The 8,220-nt window shown below is 37.7% G+C and overlaps 1 long non-coding RNA gene across 1 annotated transcript in view; it reads right to left on the bottom strand.

Annotated features, from left to right (window-relative positions):
- Positions 1 to 393: 393 nt before the first annotated feature.
- LOC131506100 (uncharacterized) overlaps positions 394 to 8,220 on the bottom strand; it is a 57,365-nt gene continuing 49,538 nt past the window's right edge. Inside the window, exon 3 of the long non-coding RNA XR_009258731.1 lies at positions 394 to 533. This is a non-coding gene — a long non-coding RNA (uncharacterized LOC131506100). The remainder of the gene's footprint in view (positions 534 to 8,220) is intronic.

Below are 8,220 nucleotides of genomic sequence, written 5' to 3'. Positions count from 1 at the left end.
GTCTCCATGTCAGCATGGAACCCAATGTGGGACTCAATCTCAAGACCCTGAGATCATGACCTGAGCCAAAATCAAGAGCTAGATGCTTAACTGACTGAGCCACCCAAGCACCCCAAGACACAAATTGACTTTAACTGTTATAACTGGGGATTTAAATTTCTAAATTAGAAACACTCTGAAATATTTCTATCGCTATCATGTCTACAGGAAAGGTACTACTGTAGAGGTAATAGAGCTGGGTATAAAAGAAGTAGCAAGAAAAACTACACATTCAATTCAATGCAACAAGTGATTATTAAGTCTCTCTCATGCACCAAAACTGTTCTAAATGTAGAATGCAAAAAAAAGTAGTATCAGTTATCAAAGACTTTTCAATTTGCTAAATAGAAAATGTATGCTTCCATGAATGATGTTTATTTATGACAATTCAATGTTGAATGCAGTTGAGAGGATGGTGTATTGAAGTTTTAGAAAAGAGAATGAGTAGTTCTCTACTGTTTAGGAGAGTCTTCATGTTCCAGGAAGAATTTAACCTGGAAGGAATAAGAACATTTCAGTTAGTGGAATGAGAAAAGACACAATGACCAGACTAAGAAGACTTTAGTCAGTTGAATAAGAATTAGTAAGTTGAATAAGCTTGAATAATAAACAAGTCTAGGAAGATAATAGGAAACAGGTATAAAAAGAAAATCAAGTTTTGATCAGATTTGGAGGATGTTAGATACTTTTATGATAATTTCTATATTCTAGACCTAGGTAGGTGATTTCAGTCTCCTAAGTTTTGGTGGGGGGCACTAAAAAACCAGAGGAATGCAGTGTTTTGGAAAGAGTAATCCAACATTAACATTTGGGATGTATTAGCAGGAAAGATAATAGAGGCAGGAAGACTAACATAATGTAGACATGTAGTTAGTACCAGGACATAGGGGGAAAATAGTAGAAGTGACGAATAAAAAGATGAGTATTAAAGAGGTGATTAAGGAAGATTTATCTTCCAATTTAGTAAAAACGGTTTTATTTTTCTGGTCTTCATCCATCTTTTTTTCATTTTCTGCAGTTGTCATAGATTAAAGATGGTTGCACATTTTTGTATACAGCTCTCATTGAGAACTGGATTTTACTTCCCCTGCCCCTGATTTGGTCCGAGCTTAGTGAGACTTGCTTGAACAGTGGAACGCAGTACAGATGGGACTTTTGCAACTATAGTTCATAAAGGACTTACAGCTTCTGCCCAGAACTCTAGGAACACTTGCCCAAGGAAGCTGGCTACTCTAGGAGTGGCCAACATGGAGAGGAACCAAGGTCCTAGACAATAGCCCAAACTGAGCCTTCAACCATCAGCCAGAACAAGTTGACTAGCCATAGAAGTAGTTTGGAAGTGGATTCTCCAGCCCTGTTGAGCTGTCCTAGTCCCATGAGGAGCAGAGATGAGCTACACATAAAATTGTGAACAAAATAAAACTGTTTTAAATGCCCAAGTGTGAGTGTGGTTGTTATGCAGTAATAGATAATCAGGACAGGAGTAAATAAAAGTGTTTGAAGTCAACCTAGAACCAACCAATCAACATCAAATTGCAGGTGATATTTTGTTTCTAATTATTATTATTATTATAGAAATACTTCATGAGTAAGGAATTCTGATGAAATACAAATAATGAGAAAAGTCTTGACTGTCATAGGGGCATTGAAGGAGGGGCTACCCTTTAATATACGATACCAAAACATAAAATAAAAGTATATTCAAAATTCCATGGCACTGACATCCATGAGTGTTCATTCTTTTCTCACTAAAACTGATTAAAAGATTAAAATTTGTGCCCTCTCTATTGATACTATGTAAGAGCTATTTTCTCCTTTGATATGCAGCATGAGATATGTAAAATTGGAATTTGTTTAGTTTACTTGGTGACATCAAACCATTTTGAAACTAATTTTTTTTTTTAAAAATTAACGTTTTTTATTTTTTAGAGAGAGAGAGAGAGAGACAGAATGCAAGTAAGGGAAGGATAGAAAGAGAAGGAGACACGGAATCTGAGGCAAGCTCCAGGCTTTGAGCTGTCAGCACAAAGCCCAATGTGGGGCTCAAACTCATGAGCCATGAGATCATGACCTGAGCCGAAGTCAGACGCTCAACCAATGGAGCCACCCAGGTGCCCCTTGAAACTCTCATTTTAAAAAACTTGCTTAAAAGTTTCTGCCTTCTTAGAAGCATAAGAAATTACTAAATCTGTTAGTTTAAGTTTTTTCCAGAAATGTCTTTTAGACTATCAGTTTACATAAAGTGAAAAGACTTCATTTTGTTCTTTTATCATATCCCTGATAATTGGGAAGAGGAATTATATTCTCTCAACATGGAAAATAAGACAAGGAGTAGCGCTCTTTGGAGAAATCAACTATAATTTTAATAAACACTTCATGGAACATTCATAAATATTTAAGGGCATTAATAAGGTATCTAACCGTTTGTTCTTATTTCTTCTTTATTTTCATCGACAATAAGAATGAGGGGAATATTTATTTAGGACAATGCTAAGAAGGCAAATCAACACTTTCTCTTTTATATGGTTCTTAATCAAGAAAGAGGCAAAAGAATTTGCAATGGCATGCATGGAGCTAGAGTGTGTGAAATAAGTCAGTCAGAGAAAGACAAATACCATATGATGTCACTCCTATGTGGAATTTAAGAAACAAAACACATGAACATATGGGAGGGGGGAAAAAGAGAGACAGAAACAAACTGTAAGAGACTCTTTATGACAAGAGAACAAACTGAGGGTTGATGGAGGGCTGTGGGTGGGGATGAGCTAGATGGGGGATGGATATTAAGGAGGACACTTGTTATGATGAGCACTGGATGGTGTATGTAAATGATAAATCACTGAATTCTACTCTTAAAGCCAATATTGTACTGTACAATTAGCCAGAATTTAAAAAAATTGAAAAGAAATCACCATACCAAATAAATAAATGCAAATACAGAAAAAATGAAAAAAAAACAAGCATAAAATCTTCTGAGTTGTAGAAATCTTTTGATCATCATCATTAGGCAATATATATTAGGTGTGTGCGGGGGGATTTCTGATCGCTTTTAAAATTATCTGAGTGGACACAGAACAAAACAAAACAAAGTATATGAATTATTTATCTGTTGAAGAACTGATATTGTTCAGAACAAAATTCTGTAAGATTTTTTCTGCATAATACACAAAAATTTAAAGATAATGCTAATGAAATGATCAGACACAGTATCTCTTCTAGTGTCCTTGTTCTTTTGAATGAAAATTTTAATCTTCAAATTTATCCCTAAGTTGAACCATTTCTTTTTTTTTATGTTTATTTATTTTTGAGAGGGGTGAGAGGGGCAGAGAGAGAGGGAAGAGGACATCGGATACGAAGCAGGCTCTGTGCTGAGAGCAGAGAGCTTATTGTGGGGCTTGAACTCATGAACTGTGAGATCATGACCTGAGCTGAAGTCGGACACTTAACCAGCTGAGCCTCCCAGGCACCCCAGTTGGACAGCTTTTTATTTCTGTCTTTTAAATACAACATGTGTACTTCTTCACTTCTGAATAAATGATTGTTACAAAGGGAAAAAAAAGAAGAAGAAAGAAGCAAAAGAAATAAGAACTAAAATTTAACTCCAAGAAATGCTTCAAAACATGAAAGCCAAATATAAACATGTTTTCCAGTATTAAGGCAAGGTGGGAAGAAATGAAATACATCCATCTCTTTAAGTCATCAGAAAAGAAGGAGACAAATACTAACTTTCAGAGTTAATAAAAAAGGTACTAATCACATTTAAACAAATTATGCTTTAAGTTATTCTGTAATCAAGTATTCATTAACATCTCAAAGCTTCTACGTGTGGCTGTTCAGATTGAAAAATACAGTAGGATGCTACTTTAACAACAGCCTACAACAAAATTGACTTTATGATCTGGTGGGGTGGCCGGAAGAAGCTAGAAAGGCATCAAGGAGAGGGTTAGGACTTCAAGCAGGCTATTGTGAAGGTGTATGAAAAAGTAAAAAAAACATGACTCAAAGTTGGGAAAAGTGAACCTAGTTTTGTATGTAGTGGGAGGAAGTTTGGCAACACTATTACCTGTGGTAATTTGAACAATAGAAAATATACCTAATGAATGTGTAAATCTGTCTAAGCGGATTTTCAGGCAGTGTGTTGAAGGTAACACCCAGCCTCCCTGCCTGTGGTAAAATGTGAGAGGAAAGAGATAAGCAATACAGAAGACTGTTTCTAAAATCAGAGTAGGAAAAACTGGTCTCATAACGGAACTATTACTCCATGTGAAATGGTTTCACACTGAGCTGTACTCTCATAAACTTTATTTTGAACATATTTGTCCAGGAAGTTAACCACCGCAGCCATCCAATAAGAGAATTGTTCTAAAAAAGTTTCAGACAGTAACCTATGTTTTCAAGCGTGCTATTGTGATAATGACGGAATATGTCTGTGATGAAGGTTTGTAAGTCAGTGAATAGTCAATCAAGGGGGCCACGGGCCCAAACAAAATGGAAATAAAATGGCCTGTCTTTTTTTGGATGATCACTGTGGCATAAGGAACTCTGGTTGGGCATACAGAAGTTGGGACAGTTCTAGGTTCTTTACATGTGTTGTAGTCTACAATTGCTTTAAGCAGTCTATGGAAGAAAATGCATATATGTAATCATTTTGATTTTTTTTCAATAGTTGGCATATTGAGAAAATAAAACATTTAAGCTTTTATAAATAAAAATTTGTTGCAGCATGAGCATTTCAGGTAATTAATATTGAACAAAATTTACTTAAAATATTGAGTAAATGCACTATTTTGCATTCTGACCACGGGTTTAATTCCTAAGTAAAACAAGAAGCAAAAGATAGCCCACATATAATGAGCTTGAAATGCTCATGCAGCTTGCTTCCACAAGCAGCAAAAGCTAGGGAAGATGCTTGCTGTGATGGAAGAATGAAGGCACTGACTCAAGAGTGGAGTCTTTTCAAACGCAGATGCTGTTATTTTGTTCCCATGTTCAAGCTGACCACAAAGATACCCCCGCTTCTACCCCCCAATCCCATGCCATGGAACTGAGTCTGGGGAGAGGGAAGCCATCCTGAGAGTGTAACCCAGTTACATGTCCAAGAGATGATTTCCAGGAGCCAGAAACTGGAGGCGTTTCATGTGCAAAATGATTGTGGTGCCTGGGAATATTTTATGTAGCAAGGCTGAAATGATAAATAAAATTTGACCTGAATATCTGATTTGGTCAGAATCTTCGAGGTGGTAGACACCGAGGAAATCAACTGTGAATAAGCCTCAGTGTAGGTAGGCCTGTGTGTGAGCTACACACAGGTAAGCTTTACACAATTCTAATGCAACTCAGCGTATGACAAGTGTAATATTAAAGAGATAATAGGAAAATATAAACATGATACTAAAGCATGGAAAAGCAAACATTTTAACTTGGGGGCGTGTGGCATTTAGAGCATCAGGGAAAACTGAGAGGAGGAGGTGAAATTTGGGGTGGTTTTAAAACACAGGTAGTAGTTTTGGAAAAAAAGCTAGAGAACAGACATTCCAGACTATGGAAGAGCATCAGCAAAGAAGTGGAGGCATGAAAATACATGACAGATTCAAGGAATTATGAGTATTCAGATATGGCTACGATAAGAGATGACTGTGACCTTTGGAGGCGATTGGTAAGTACCCTAAATGCCATGCTAATGAGTTTGGACTTGTACCTCATAGGCAATGAAAAGTCATAGAAGTATTTTAAGCAAGAATATGGCATAATCAGATCTATGTTTAAGAAAGAACAAACTGTATTCTCCAATATGGTAGTGACAAGAACATGAGGCTATTTGAATTTAAAATTAAATTAATTAAAATTAAACAAAATTAATATGAGTTAATTAAGTAGTTACATTTCAAGTGCTCAGCCACATATGGACAATGCATCATTATAGAAAGGTTTATTGGACAGTGTTTGTATGGAGAATAGACCAATGACATCAAGCATCAGAGGAAGGGAAATCATTTAAGGAGCTATTTCCACAGTCACCCAAAGAGATAACAGGGGTCTGATGTAAGAAGAATGGCACTGGGAATACAAATTGAATGGACGGAGACAAAATCAAGATATGCCTTAAGGGTGGTTGGAAGCTCATTGTGAAATTGAACTCATATGCTCACCCTTCTGAGATGAACTGTTTAAGAAACACATGTAGGGGCGCCTGGGTGGCGCAGTCGGTTAAGCGTCCGACTTCAGCCAGGTCACGATCTCGCGGTCCGTGAGTTCGAGCCCCGCGTCAGGCTCTGGGCTGATGGCTCGGAGCCTGGAGCCTGTTTCCGATTCTGTGTCTCCCTCTCTCTCTGCCCCTGCCCCGTTCATGCTTTGTCTCTCTCTGTCCCAAAAATAAATAAAAAACGTTGAAAAAAAAAAAAAAAAAAAAAAAAAAGAAACACATGTAAGATTCAGTACCAAAATACTAGGTAACTTACTAGAATAGCAGAATTGGGGAGTGTGACTTGAATCAGGGGCCACATCTAGGCCTCAATACTTTTGCCCTAAGTCTAGATTTGGGAGGCTCCATGGAAGAAAGAATTTGCCACACGAGGGGAGTGTGGTAACCAACCTCCATGATGGTCCTCAGTGTTTCTTAGCTGATAGTATGCAGAGTTGTTCAGTCCCTTCTACTTTATTATTTTTTTTTCAATATATGAAATGTATTGTCAAATTGGTTTCCATACAACACCCAGTGCTCATCCCAAAAGGTGCCCTCCTCAATACCCATCACTCACACCCCCCTCCCTCCCACCCACCATCAACCCTCAGTTTGTTCTCAGTTTTTAAGAGTCTCTTATGCTTTGGCTCTCTCCCACTCTAACCTCTTTTTTTTTTTTTTTTCCTTCTCCTCCCCCATGGGTTTTTGTTAAGTTTCTCAGGATCCACATAAGAGTGAAACCATATGGTATCTGTCTTTCTCTGTATGGCTTATTTCACTTAGCATAACACTCCCCAGTTCCATCCATGTTGCTACAAAGGGCCATATTTCATTCTTTCTCATTGCCACGTAGTACTCCATTGTGTATATAAACCACAATTTCTTTACCATTCATCAATAGCACTGCTAGGAATTTACCCAAGGGATACAGGAGTACTGATGCATAGGGGCACTTGTACCCCAGTGTTTATAGCAGCACTCTCAAAAACAGTCCCTTCTACTTTAAATAGAGCTGACTTGTGTAACCAATAAAACATTATGAATATCACAGTGTAACTTCCAATTTGACAAAATGGACATGGAAGCCTCCACTTTCCTTTCTCTCGAATTGATCATTCTGGAAGCCAACCACATGGCAAGGGTACTTCAATAGCTCTATGGAGAAGCACACATGGAGAGGAACTGAGGTCTCCACCAACAACCAGTATTCACTTTTCAGGCATGTGTAAGCATCCTTGGAAACAGAGGCTCCAGCCCCAGTCAAGCCTTCGGATGTTGCAACCCTAGCTGACACCTTGACCGCAGCCTCATGAGAAACCAGGCACAGGACATGAGCCAGACACCTAGTTTATCTGTCCTTGGAATTCTGACCCCACAAGCAACTGTATAAAATTATACACGTTTTGTTTTAAACTGCTAAGTTTTGAGGCACTTTTCATGCACCAATAAATGTAGGGAGTTGTTCTTAAGAAGCTGATCCTTCATTCAAGGATGTAAAGAAATGAGACACACATGTATATAACTTTTGAACATATTCATTCTACACCGTCAAGACATATGAGCAGAAGAAACTCGGGGTCTTACTACTCACACTTCCTCTCATAAAGGCCTTGGGGGAGGAGTTTGGCAAGTATTATTCTAAAAGAAATCGGCAGATTGAGACAGGCTTCCCAAACACCAGTGACTGGTTGTAGATCATAAAGAGGAGGAATGAGGCTACCATGACTTTGGACATAGCTTACACTTAGACAGAGACAGGCTTTACAATAGAATTTCTATGGCTTCTACTTTTTCATGTGCAAGGAAAGATTGTGCGAGAGGTATGGTGGACAGTTTAGGAGTTTCACAAGCTGACTCTACTTTTGATGGAGAGTGATTACTTCTGCTTTTCTGTCTGGTTACTAGTATTTTACATTTCTACCCATAGCATCTGGTATAGATATATTATCTTCATTAATTCATTTAAAACATTCTAATTTAGTGTTACAAATCCTTGCAAA

This window comes from Neofelis nebulosa, chromosome 3 (assembly GCF_028018385.1).
Source record: "Neofelis nebulosa isolate mNeoNeb1 chromosome 3, mNeoNeb1.pri, whole genome shotgun sequence".
Lineage (NCBI taxonomy): Eukaryota > Metazoa > Chordata > Mammalia > Carnivora > Felidae > Neofelis > Neofelis nebulosa.
The sequence above is the reverse complement of the archived record's forward strand: the minus strand, read 5'-3'. Positions and strand labels throughout refer to the sequence as shown.